The sequence below is a fragment of the Odocoileus virginianus genome, chromosome 10, assembly GCF_023699985.2.
Source record: "Odocoileus virginianus isolate 20LAN1187 ecotype Illinois chromosome 10, Ovbor_1.2, whole genome shotgun sequence".
NCBI classification, from domain to species: Eukaryota; Metazoa; Chordata; class Mammalia; order Artiodactyla; family Cervidae; genus Odocoileus; species Odocoileus virginianus.
In genome coordinates, this window is record NC_069683.1 from 4,718,814 (window position 1) to 4,733,599 (window position 14,786).

The 14,786-nt window shown below is 36.4% G+C and overlaps 1 pseudogene; it reads right to left on the reverse strand.

The window, feature by feature from the left end:
- Positions 1 to 5,840: 5,840 nt before the first annotated feature.
- LOC110151090 (olfactory receptor 4P4-like) lies at positions 5,841 to 6,769 on the reverse strand (annotated as a pseudogene).
- Positions 6,770 to 14,786: the final 8,017 nt, after the last annotated feature.

Below are 14,786 nucleotides of genomic sequence, written 5' to 3' on the forward strand. Positions count from 1 at the left end.
GGACTTTTCTGCTGTCCTTACAGAAATAGGAATTTCTCTCCTGATTTTTGAAACTAAAATTATCTAAATTTTTAGATGATCTAAAAATCATTTTGATTTTTAAAACTGAATCATCACTGGCAATTATGTTGAATAGTGCTCTTGTTTTCTACCAAAAGTTGTATCTCCTCTGTGGTTCTGGGAATGGAAATGTACACATAAGCCTTCTGTTTGATTTCCAAGAGGTGTTTAAATAGATGACCTTGGAGATTATAACCCCCAAACTCCTTCTCACTTTTTGTAAGGATGAGTCAGCTCCCCAAAGAAAAGCTGGCCAAGTCCTTAAAAAATAGTTATGTCACAGCTATTAATTCCTTATACTCTGAGGAATGTGGGTACAAATTGAAAGCCCACTTATGTTCAAAACTGAGACTATAAATCATGTCCTTTATGCTGAAACAAAATTTGAGGAAGAACTAAGAGATAATGTCTGAACAGAAGAAATATTAGAAAACACTTAAGAAACCAAAGGCCAAGAAAATCAGAAACAGGTTTTTTATTTTATTTTTTGATGTGGACCATTTTTAAAGTCTTTATTGAATTTGTTACAATATTGCTTCTGTGCTTCTGTTTTATGCTTTGGGTTTTTGGTCATGAGGCATGTGGGATCTTACCTCCCCAGTCCAGGGATCGAACCCAGACTTCCTGCACTGGAAGGCAGAGTCTACTGAACTGTCAGGGAAACTCCAGACCAAGTTTCAAAGTTTGGTTTACTATGGAATAAACTGTTTGGAAAGAGAATGAAAAATATTCTGTGCGTTGCTTCAAATTTAAAGCACCCTCCCAACCTCACTAGATGCTTTATTGTATAGTTTTAAATTTCAACTTGTTTAAAATATGGGCTAATTGCAGTAGAAACATAACTGCATTGTTACATTTCAGATGAGGTGGTCAAAGAAATGTGTATTTGAAGAAAATTATTTTATATCACAACATACAATATTTTAAGAAGTAATCTCTGTGTGCGTAAATGGAATGCACATTCCAGAGTCTCTGGATCAAGTGAGCTCTGGCTGTTCATAAGATCTCATCAGGTTTACAAACCTATATTTCCATAAAATATACAAACTTATATTTCTGTAGAATTTTTGTAGTTTCTTAATGTTATGAAATGTCATTAACACTATCGACATACTTTTTTCCATTAATTTTGCTCTGACACTAATATGAATACTACCTTTCTTTTCATTAGTACTTACCCACTCAATCTTCTTCTTTTACTTTTAACCACTTTGCATCTTTATTGTTTAGGTTAATCTCTTTAAAATGTATGGTGGTGGTTTAGTTGCTAAATTGTGTCCAACTCTTGTGACTCCATCGACTGTAACCTGCCAGTCTCCTCTGTCCCTGGGATTTTCCAGACAAGGATACTGGAATGGGTTGCCATTTCCTTCTCCAGGGACTCTTCCCAACCCAGGAATTGAAGCTGGGTCCCCTGCATTGCAGGTAGATTCTTTATGGACTGAGTTAAGAGGGAAGCCCCTTTAAAATATATGACTATATTTAAAAGTCTAGTCTGATAATTATTATCTTTTAGCTCAATAAATTAAACCAAACAGTCTGACATATTTTCATAGATTCATTTCTATAGTTCTATATCTGCTGTATATTTTTAATATATTTTTATTCTTAATCTGTCTTCTTTTCTTGTCTTTTAAGAATAAATAAATTCCTGAAATTTTGGAAATTTTAATTTCTGTCATTGTTATAGAAATTTGTCACATGTGAATCCTATTTATTATTTAAAAGAAGATTCTTTTTTCTCAGTAAGTCCCAAGAAATATACTTCTTTTTTTCAATAAGAATCATGGGATTCTGGAGCAGTTGACCTCAAGTGAAAGCACTTCACTGCTAGAGACAGTGGTCCCAGGCCATGTTATACTGGTCTTCAGGGGAACAAAGGTTCACACTACGTTTGTTTAAACAGTTCCTAAATGCACAGCTAAAATATATACTCTTGATGACAGAATCCTTTCATTGGATTTTTGATTCTTATTATGCCCAAATGTAAGCCCAAGGAATATAATTTCTCTGTCATTACGATGTGGCCAAAATTAACACTGTATCTCTGATGGACATGCATTTACTAAGGTCACCATAATAGCAACAATAAAAACAAAACATGAACAACAGGGGGCATTAATTGCTATTGCAAGTACTTCTCAAATCACTTGTTTAGCTTGCGGAGAGATATACCTTGAACACTGACAATGGGTGTCCATAAATTATCTAGATGATGACTTCAACTGCACCTCCTGCTTCAGGTTCAGTAATTTGGACAAATACTCATGTTAATGTCTAAGAATTAGGGTCTCTGAGGCAAAAGAGTATAGACCCTCCTAAGTGAAACACTAATATGCCAGCAAATTTGGAAAACTCAACAGTGGCCACAGTACTGGAAAAGGTCAGTTTTCATTCCAATCCCAAAGAAAGGCAACGCCAAACTATCACACAATTGCACTCATCTCACACACTGGCAAAGTAATACTCAAAATTCTCCAAGTCAGGCTTTAACAGTACAGGAACCACAAGCTTTCAGATGTTCAAACTGTATTTAGACAAGGCAGAGGAACCAGAGATCAAATTGCCAACATCCACTGGATCATTGAAAAAGCAAGAGAGTTCTAGAAAAACATCTACTTTTGCTTTATTGACTACTCCAAAGCCCTTGACTGTGTGAATCACAACAAACTCTGGAAAATTCTGAAAGAGATGGGAATACCAGACCACCTGACCTGCCTCCTGAGAAATTTGTATACAGGTCAAGAAGCAACAGTTAGAACTGGACATGAAACAAGAGACTGGGTTCCAAGTAGGGGCAGGAGTATGCCAAGGCTGTATATTGTAACACTGCTTATTTAATTTACATGCACAGTACGTCATGCGATAAACCAGGCTGGACGAAACACAAGCTGGAATCAAGATTGGTGGGAAGAAATACCAATAACCTCAGATATGCAAATGACACCATTTATATGGCAGAAAGCGAAGAAGAACTACAGAGCCTCTTGATGAAAGTGAAACAGGAGAATGAAAAAGTTGGCTTAAAACTCAACATTCAAAAAACTATGATCATGGCATCCAATCCCATCACTTCATGGCAAATAGATGGGAAAACAATAGAAACAGTGAGAGGCTTTATTTTTTTGAGCTCCAAAATCACTGCAGATGGTGACTGCAGCCATGAAATTGAAAGAAAAGCTATGACCAACCTAGACAGCATATTAAAATGCAGAGACATTACTTTGTCAACAAAGGTGCATCTAGTCAAAGCTATGCTTTTGCCAGTAGTCATGTATGGATGTGAGAGTTGAACCATAAAGAAAGCTGTGTGTCAAAGAATTGATATTTTTGTACTGTGGTATTGGAGAAGATTCTTGAGAGTCCCTTGTACTGCAAGGAGATCAAACCAGTCAATCCTAAAGGAAATCATTCCTGAATATTCTTTGGAAGGACAGACATTGAAGCTGAAACTCCAGTACTTTGGCCACCTGATGCGAAGAACTGACTCATTGGAAAAGACCCTGATGCTGGGAAGGATTGAAGGTAGCAGGATAAGGGGACCACAGAGGATGAGATGGTTGAATGGCATCACTGACTTGATGAGCATGAGTTTGAGCAATCTCTGGGAGTTGGTGATAGACAGGGAAGCCTGGCGTGCTGCAGTCCATGGGGTTGCAAAGAGTCAGACACAGCTGAGTGACTGAACTGAACTGAACTGAAGTGAAAAACAAAGTGGTAAATTTTCCACCAAGAAGAAGCTCAGTGATTGCCAGCAACACATCATCAAGTGAGAATGGTACCTAAGAGGTTAGGTTTGAACATGTCTTGTATGCTTAAGAAATGTTCATGAAACCCTTGCCAAATTATCTCTTTTCCCTCAGTCAACAGCTGTGATCTTACGGTGAGTTGGCCAAGGAGGAAACACATGATTGCATCTGTTTGCATTTAGTTCTACCAGAAAATCTGGGACTGACTCAGCATGAAATGTTATAGCATTACAGCCTCAAACATGAATATTCCCAAAAAGATAATGGTGAAGAAATTCTTCTCAGTAGTCAAAACCTCAGCCAATGCATTTGATTGTCTAGTTTGTATAGACAATGAGATGTCTAGATGTGTAGGACTGTTTCTAAACATGGCATTTGCTAATGGTTTCACTGGACATTTAACTATTCAGAAAGCATAGCATAGAAGGTGTGAAAATGAGATATATTTTTTCACAGTTTCCATACTATACAGAAGCCCAAATTGGTCCAGTGAAAACCCACACATACAGGACAGATGCAGAGTTTTATGGCTAGCAGCTCAGCTGAGGTCCCAGGTCACAGCCAACCTCAGCTTCCAGGCATGCAATTCAAGGTGTTAGCTTCTAGTTAATGAACTTTATTTTAATTTACTTTTTATTGAAGGATAATTGCTTTGCAGAATTTTGCTGTTTTCTATCAAACCTCAATGTGAATCAGCCATAGATATACATATATCCCCTCTTCTAGCTCCCTCCCAACTTTTGAATTATCTAAGCTTCGACCCCAGACATCATGGAACTTAGATAAACCATCTTCAGTATATCTAAATTCCTGATCCCAATCACAGAAACAAAGACTAATTTAGCATGGTGTACTTTTCATACATTTAATTACATACTATTTTTTCTTTTTTAAGTTTTGAGTATTAATTTTACAATCCCTTCTTATTGTGACAAATTATTCAAGAAGGATTGCAACCTGAACTAGAAGAGAAACTAACATTGTCCGGAAGGTTTAGGATTTGCATTTCCTTTTTGGGAGAGAAAGAGGGAGACTATCTTTGCAGAAGCATCTTATTTGACAAAAACAGAGATGTTATTGTTTTTTATAAGGAGATTCAAATTTAATGTAGAAGAGTGGTAATAAACTCTAAGTAGCCAAAGGTGTTAAATGTTATACTCATTTACCTATTAGCTTCAACTCAAAAATCCACCTTTAAATGCTCTCCTCTGAGAAGCTGGAAGTAAAATCTAACAATATTTGTCCTCTATTAGATGACTTCCTATTAGTTTATGTCATTAAGAGCACCCTAGAATAAGATTGGCAATCCAAAGGAGAGAATTAGAGAATTGGCTATGTGCTACTAGAGAATTTATGTTTCAGTAATTAAGGATGCTTATTTAATATTGATCTGATGTTTTAAGAGGGCTTGCCTGTTAGCTCAGATGGTAAAGAATCTGCATGCAAAATGGGAGACCCATATTAGATCTCTGAGTGGAGAATATCTCCTGGAGAAGGGAATGGTTGCCCACCCAGTATTCTGGCCTGGAGAATTTCATGGACAGAGGAATATGGCAGGTTACAGTCTATGAGGTTGCAAAGAGTTGGACATGATTAACTAGCACTTTCACTTTAAGAACTGACATAATTATTTTACTCAAATCTAGTAAATTTAAATAAAACTTATCAATATATCCACTTCCCACTATTCGCCACCTACCATTTCCTATAAAATTAAGCATTTCAAAAGAAAAAAAAAAAGAAACTTTTATATATATATAGGAAGAAATAAAATATTTTATTGCACAGTCAAAATACAATGTCAAATTAAGGAATTCTTGAGACAGGTATGAGAAAAGAAAAGAGGGAAAATAAACATGAAAAAAATTAAATTTCCCAACCAGGAGAGACCTGAGAAAATGCTGAAGAGTCTGTAGCCAGCTTTTGCAATCACTGTAAACTCCTTGTATATCATCCCATACACACTATTTTCAGGGCTCATGATATTTCTAGCCCTAAAGTGACTTTCTGAAATATTTGTTTTCATGCACGTTACTGCCCTCTCTTAAGAAATTGATGATACCACACTTTCTTCACAGCATTCTTCATCTCCAAGTTTCTCAGTGTATAGATCAGAGGGTTGAACATGGAGGCAATGATGGTGTAGAAAAGAGCAAACACTTTGTCTTCCGGAAAAGTTTCAGCTGGTCTAATGTAGATGAAGAGGACAGGCATGAAGAATAGGACCGCAACGGTGATGTGAGAACTGCAAGTGGAAAGAGCTTTGGTGCGGCTCTCTGCAGGGTAATCCCTGATTGTGTTTAATATCAGAAATTAAGAAGCCATCAAAATCACAAAGGTCACCAAAGCAATCAGACCTGAATTAGCAACTGCCAGGAGACCAATCCTGTACGTATCCATGCAAGCCAATTTCAGCAAAGGATACACATCACAGAAGTAGTGATCAGTCTCACTGGGGCCACAGAAGGGTAAGAAGATGGAGAGGAGAACCTGACCGGCAGAGTGTGTAAGTCCCCCAGCACAGCAAGCTGTGATGATTGTGTCACACTTTGGTCGGCTCGTGACAACGGCGTGGTGCAGGGGCCTGCAGATGGCCACATAGCAGTCATAGGCCATCCCTGTGAGGGTAAAGATCTCGATGGCCCCCAGGAAGTGACGGATAAAAAGCTGTGTCATGCAGTTACTATAAGAAATGGTCTTCCTTTCTGTCAATAAATCAGCCATTAGTTTGGTGTCACCGTCGATGTGTAGCAAAGGTCAGAGAGGGGGAGGTAGTTAAGGAAGAAATACACGGGTTGGTCAATGAGAGGACTGCATACAACAGAAATCACTATGAGCAGATTTCCCGTCCAAAGAGCAATGCAGCAAAACAAAAACAAGACAAAGCAGAAGATTTCAATGTTCTTATTTTGAGATAGTCCCGAGAGAATAAACACAGTGACATTATTTCTATTTCCCATGATCTAGTGCAGTAAAAAGGCATAACAGTTCCCTGAAAGGACATAATGCATAAGTTGATATCAGAAATATTCAAGGAGAAAACCTATGATAACACTAATGTCTGCTATTTCTGTTATTTGCAAAAATGAAAATAGAGTTTTAGATGTAGATAAAAAGAACTTATGGTTACCAAGGGGAAAGGAGGGAGACATAAACTGGGAGACTAAAACTGACATAAACACCCTACTATAAATAAAGTGGATACTAACAAGGATCTGCTCTATAACGCAGGGAATTCTGCTCAATACTCTATAATGACCCATTGGGAAAAGAATCTAAAAGAAGAATGGATATATCTATGTGTATAACTGATTCACTTTGCTGTCCAGCAGAAAGTAGACACAACATTGTAACTCAACTCTAGTCCAATAGAAATTAATTAAAGCACACTAACAGCATGAAACTATGTTTAACGAACATAATTCCAGCTTCACAAAATGAAAATTTGATAGTATTCTTTGTTTCTGATTAGTTTCATGATTTTCACAAGTCCATCTTTAAGAACATTAGGTTCAAAATAAATAATAAATATAAATACATTTGATCAATTAGTCAAATTATTTAAAAATAATGATTAGTTGCCAAATATTTCCCTCTTCTAAAAAAATATACAAGTTCTTGAAAAGAAACATTGCTCTGTATGTCTACAAACTCAAATTTGTTAAAGACACAATTAAGCATAAGTATTACAAAGTTTACCTTTAATGATATAGAAGAAAGTATAAAACCTAAAAATATTCACTGGTAGAAAATATTCTGCTTCAAAATAATTTTTAAATGAGGTAGAAAATAAAATTAAATATTTATTTATATAATGATACATGTATATTTACAAAGACGAAGATGAAAGCTATGCAAGAAGCCAATGCAATTGGTTTGAAAAATTTTGATTCCTTAGTTATATTTTTATTACTGATTTGAGATGGTAAAGTTCTAACATTTTATAACAGAAGTAAGTTTATTTCTGGCACATCAATAAAAACCATATACTACATCAACCACACAATAGAATGGTAGCTAAAACTAAAAACAGAGAAGCAAAAGGAAGTTTTACCTTCATGACTTTGCCCTTAACTCACTGAGTCATACTTTAAGAGTCAATATTTTTCTCAGTGGTTTGAATTGGAGTACGACTTTCTCTTCCTTTATCCAATCTAAGACTTTTCCAGAACCCACGTGTAAAAATTTTACACTGTATAGTTCAGAGAAAAAGTGCATGGGAGGTGTGTGGGAAAGCCTTGCTGAAGACAAACATTTGGGATCTAGAATCCATTATTAATTACACTGCAGTGTGTGAAATTGGTACAAAACACTTTACTCCTCTAAATTTAGGCTATCTCTCATTGAAAAAGACTTTGTTGCTGGGAAAGATTGAAGGCAAAAGGAGAAGAGGGTGGGTGGATGAGGATGAGATGGTTAGATAGCATCACCAACTCAATGGATATGAATTTGAGCAAACTCCAGAAGATAGTGAAGGACAGGGGAGCCTGGTGTGCTGCAGTCCATGGGGTCACAAAGAGTCAGACTTGACTTAACAACTGAACATTTGTAAAATGGTGAAATGTTTTATATTTTATCACAAAATACTCAAATCAATAAATCAATAGTCATTGTCTTATTAGCCATTGAATTATTGATTGATATTTTTATTATATGTATTCTTGTGTTACCAGTGAGGCTGTCAATAATAAAGTTAACTAAATATAACTTTCATATAGAAATTGAAGGTTTAAAGCCATACAATTATTTTAAACTGGAAGAAAATGTTGAGGTATACTAGACAAATCCTCTTATTTGAAATAGACGGGATTTTACTTAAAAGCTCATAGGAAATATACAAAATATGAATAAAGGTAGCTTGAAACACTTCATAAACAATCTGCTAAATCATATGGATTTGACATATGGAAATACAGACAATTCACTTGGGGTTGACCATAGCCTCTAAGAATGTAGTTTGCGTCTCAACACTAATGACAAATATCACATAGAACTGGTAACTATTCTTACTGTCAATGTTGATCCCAAAATACATTATAAGCAATTAAAACCTTTCTTTAAAGTTTGTTACATATCTTCTGCCCTAATCTTGTCACTATATTTAATCAGTTAATTTATAAATTCTCTGCTTATCACTCTCTTTTACAGACAAAATTAATTCTGCCACATCCAAAAAGAAAAGTCCTTTGCAATGGAGCCTTAAAACAATTAAATTATATCTATGGTAAAATTTTAAGATTTAAAATTAGTTTACAGTGTAGCTATGGAAAAGTAAGGTTTCATGCCTCCAGTTATATCATAGAAATATTTCCTCATCTCTCTCTCTCTCCCCTATATAAAGTTTAATCTAAAATGATATTTAAAATACTGATTTGGTCAACTCAAAGCAATCACTTGTTCATTTGAATAGACATACAGAAAGCCATTATTTTAATTATGGGTATGGAAAAAAACAACCAGTTTAAAACTTTTTCCTACCCCCAAATTAAACAGGAACATTTTAGTTTATACCTAAATAAATTAAGCCTATAAAGAAACTAAAGCTTTTACAATAATCTACCAAAGCCAACTGTTCTGTCTCCATTTCATACAGTGTTAGTGTTTCTTTAATTAAATTTGACTTTCCAATCAAAGAGTTCTGTTAAACATGTGTTTGATCTCAAAGTTTCTCAATTCTCAAGGTCACAAACATTTCTGTAATTCCTTTCGTGGTAGTTTTCCCTTTTTGGTAACTTGCCCTACAGCTGTATCCCACAATGCTTAAACTAGTGCTTAGATTTCTAGCTTCTCGATTTTAGAGGGAGATCTCTAGCTTTTACTTTTGACACAGTCATCAGTTTCAAGTGTGAACTCTTAACTACATTTCCTGTAACATTTTTCTGTATCTAAATTGTAGAGAAATAGCTTCTGCCCTAAATAATTCAGAGAATTATGGGATTCAAATTTTAAAATAGATGGAAACTTTGAAAAAGTAAAACAGTAAGTAAATGAAAGTCTAAATTCAGTTTGATATATATACCAAATGATGAATATAGTCTTGACAATTTAATAATATATTCTTCAGTTAAGACTTTACACAACCCTGGTATTATTAAAGGTAAAGTTTGGGAAAGCATTAAAATTAAGGAAGTGAAATTGCTTGGGTTTATATTCTGACTTTGCTAAGAGTGAGTATATGGCCTCAATATGTTATTTAATTACACTAACAACAGCCTAATAATTCTTTTATTAGTTTACAATTTCACATTTTCATGTGCCTTTCTTCTAAACATTCTGTAAACAAATTTTTCAACCATCTCTATAACTCTAATAAATATTAGTAGCTTACAAATGGGGAATTGAGTTTTAGAAAAATTAAAAATTAGTGCAAATGGTCTTAATATGTGGTAGAGTCAAGATCTAAAACAGCATATATCTTACTTAGCAATACACTTAGTAAAACGTTACACGGTTACCATAGTTCCTGATACTTTATGCATGTCCAGTAAATACATGAAGCTGTTAATACTTGGAACAGAGAGCTTTGTTGACTCCAATATTTCAGATTTCAATCTATGTCAAAGTAAATTTATACGTCCTTAATCTGCATGAATTTAAATTTCTCAAGGAAAGAAAGACCATCCTACATTCTGCCTAGAATATTAAGAAATGCCTGTACATACTTAATTTTAAATTCTAGACACTTCTCCTGGATCTGCATCTGTCAAATCTTCTCCAGAATTTGACATCTGCTGATTTTTCTTAGATTATCATATTGCCAGCAGATGAGCACTTCGTTGATGAGCATGTCAATCCCCACATCTGTTGCAAGAATTAGTTAGATAAGAGGTATGAGTTAGCCAATATGTATTAGAGGCTCAATAAATATTCCCAATGATTTTATCTTTGTTAGTATCTCTGTAATCATTTTTTTTTTCTATGAATGGCTAATGTGTGACGTTGAGAGAAATGTGAATTCAAGCCACAGAATGAAATACTCTGAACAGTAGGTGAATGACCGGAATGAGGAAAGAATGGCAGGACTGAAAGGAAGTGATATGAATGGATTCACAACATTTGAAGTGGAAGAACATGTGTGGGGAGTTATATCCCCTCCTTTCCATGATCCTACCCAAATGTGAGGAGCCGAAATGATTACAAAATACCATTTATTTAACCAATAATCAATAACTATTTGTTGGAATAACTTCAGTTGTTTTAAAATGGTATATAAAGTATTCAAATCAGTAAAGTTATCAGCATCACATTTATTACAGGAAACATGGAGAGCAACGTGTATAGAGATAAAGTAAAAAGACTCAAATTTTGAGATATCTCCTTTCAACTTTTTGTGGCCTGCCTGGAGTCTTTGATTAATTTAATTCTTGAGCCATCTTTTCTTCCTTTTTTGTCAGGGTGGGGAATCATGGGTTGTGACAATGGGTACTGGAGGGATCTTATTATTCTTTTGGGTTTGTTTTTTCCTCACTTTCTTGGTAATCTGTGAGTCATTTATTTTCTTAATGAGCACTTTGCACATTTTCTACCAAAAGTCTTAATGCTATTTTCCTCTTGTTCAGCAAAGCATGATTTCCCTATCACTGTCTGATTTCCTATTGGAACATTAGAGCACACTCAACAGTCAACTCCTTGAATTTATTGCTACTCTAATCACAAAGCAAATTATAAAAATCAGAGATGGTACCTATACTTAACTTTAACTAGCAGTCAATCTGTTATCTATGCAATAAAAGGAAAATATATTCAGCTATCACACAGTCAGGCAGGATCACGGAAAGGAGGAGAAATCATTCACCACACATGTCCTTCCACTCCAATTGTCGTGAGTCCATTCATATCACTTCTTTCAATCTGGCCATTCTTTCCTCACTGAAATTCTGGTCATTCACCTACTGTTCAGAGTATTTCATTTTGTGTCTTGAATTCACATATCTCTCAACATCACTCATTAGCCATTCATAGAAAAATAAAAGTGTCATCGTAGAGACACTGTCACTCAACCAGTGTTCACACAATGAGAGGACGTACCCTCAGAGCAAGAGTTTGAAGAGAGTGGCCTAATGTGAATATCCACAAGAGTCTAATCACCATCTACATTTTCATCTCTAAGGTTATTCCCACAATGTTCAGGCTCACATAACTAATAAACAAAAATAAAGTGTACATTCTAAAGCTATATATATCTTATTCTAGAACACTATGTTTTGCAAGTTGTTTGGGTTTATGTTCCCGAATCATGAGCTCACCAAGTGGATTTCCTCTAGATCCAAGTCATCAGATCCACTGAAGTGAACGTCAAAGCTGGATTATAAATAGTATGCAGGCCACCACTAGCTTTTGTGTGTGATTTAGGAAGCTCAGTTATTAAACATTCATCCCTCCTGGGCCTCAGTGACTGAATTCCCTTGCACTTCACTCAGAGTTTTGTGATATAAACAACTTTGTGGGATTTTTTGCCTTGAGGGGCTTATCCTTTCCATGATTTCTGTAATCTGCTGCTGCTGCTGCTGCCGCCAAGTCACTTCAGTCGTGTCCGTCTCTGTGTGACTCCATAGACGGCAGCCCACCAGGCTCCCCCGTCCCTGGGATTCTCCAGGCAAGAACACTGGAGTGGGTTGCCCTTTCCTTCTCCAATGCATGAAAGTGAAAATGAAAATGAAGTCTCTCAGTCGTGTCCAACTCCTAGCGACCCCATGGACCGCAGCCTACCAGGCTCCTCCATCCATGGGATTTTCAGGCAAGAGTCCTGGAGTGGAGCGCCATTGCCTTCTCGGTCTGTAGTCTGAGCGAGAGACAAAGGACAGCTCTGGTTCTAGGGTTCACTCCCAGAGTTAGAAAGATCCCCTGGAGGAGGAAATGGCAACCCATCTGGGTATTCTTGCCTGGGAAATCCCATGGACAGAGGAGCCTGGCGGGTTACAATTCATGGGGTCGCAAAGAGTCGGACAAGACCAAGCACTGAGCTGAACTAAAACTTAGGGCAGTTGAGTCTTCATCTCTCCCCAAAAAGATCGTCTTCCCTGAGAGAGTTCGAATGGGTTTTACTTTATCTTCAAGTATAGATTTCCTAGAAAATTATAAGCTAATAAACCTTGGTGTTATTTTTATGAATTTAGAAAACTTCCAAAAAATAATAGAAAAAGTTTTCAGTTGAACATGTTTTAATTTTTCCCCAAATGTATCATTTCCAAAGGCCTTTCTTTCCTTATTTTCTTCTTTCTCATTATTTCTGAAGATTCAGTTGCTTCCAATGTGCTATATGAGCAAAATAAATAATAGCAAATGCGTAGTGAGGATTTACTCTGTGTCATATACCAAGGGTTCTCTTTCATCTTAACAAGGTCCTAGTGAGAAAGGCACTAAGTCTCCTAAATTTACTTATGAGTAAAATCAATAACAGAAAATTAATTTATAACATGCCTAATGTTTCGAGGTCTTTGTTGGCAAACTGGCCCCATATAAGGAGGCAGGGAGAGACTGAAAAAAGAGTCAGACCACTCCAGTTTGGAGGTGGCACTTTTACTAAACAAGGGGCCTTACATGGGGGGCTTGTCATGGATGGTTCCAAGACAAGCAGATCTTTGCATCTTTATGTCAGAAAATTTAAGATCATATACAGGCCTTTCCTGGGTTCATTCACACATTCAGTCCAGATGGTCTCAACAACACCTTATTATCTCAAGTCTGCATCCTTGAAAATGTCTCCAGCTATGGGGGTGATGTTGTTTAGTCTCTCAGTCGTGTCCGACTCTGCAGCCCCGTGGACTGCAGCAAGCCAGGTTTCCCTGTCCTTCACCATCTCCCAGAGCTTGCTCAAAATCACTTCCATTGAGTGGGTGATGCCATCCAACCATCTTGTCCTCTGTCATCCCTTTCTCCTCCTGCCTTCATTCTTTCCCAGCATCAGAGTCTTTTCCAGTGAGTCAACTGTTCACATTAAGTGGCCAGAGGATTGGAGCTTCTGCTTTAGAGTCAGTCCTTCCAATGAATCTTCAGGGCTGATTTCCTTTAGGATGGACTAAACAAAGTGATCGTATGGATCGCAGCCTTGTCTAACTCAATGAAACTATGAGCCATGCCATGTATGACCACTCAAGATGGACGAGTCATGGAGGGGAGTTCTGACAACACGTGGTCCACTGGAGAAAGGAATGGCAAACCTCTTCAGCATTCTTGCCTTGAGAACCCCATGAACAGTATGAAAAGGCAAAAATTGGGACAATAAATGGAACTCAAATTCAAGAAAGTGAAGACAAATGAGGAACTTCTGATGCTCAGGCCCATCTCATTGCTCTAGCAGTGGTCGTGTCCTCTCAGTGACCAACACCAGGCAGAGAGGACAGTACCTATAAAAGTCAGAAGGGTAGCTACTTCTAGGGGATGGAAGCAGTGAGGACTGGAAGGAACAGATATTAGACTTTGGAGATTATTATTGTGCTCTATTTCTTGATTCAGGTACAGAGTACAGGTTTATTTCCTTCATAGTTCTGTCTTTCTGTCTCTGTTTTGGTTTTGTTTTTCATTTCTTTATGGATTATATGTCATATTAATATATGAAAAAATCTGTAAGATGCCTTAAAACCATACATAAGTCAGTGAAACACCCAAGACAGAGTGTAAGGTTAGATATGTCTTTAAAGAATTAACTTCAAAACAAATTTAGGTATTTCCTATCTAGTCTTCATGTACAAATATCATAAGCAAATTATTTTTTTAAATTCACAGTCAGAATTGCCTAATCTATATAACATAGCAACAGTTTCTTTAAGCTAATATGTTTTTAATCACATAAGTCCCTACCAAATCACAGAGTGACCAATGGAATTGTCATTTTTCTCATAATTTTTCAACTCATCATCTCTGACATTTATAAAGCAAATAATTTGGGCTCTGTGATTTGAAAGTTAATTGAGTTCTACAATTCCCAAGTCCACTTTTACTTCCACATAGAGGTTTTAACACACTGAGTAGGGGAAA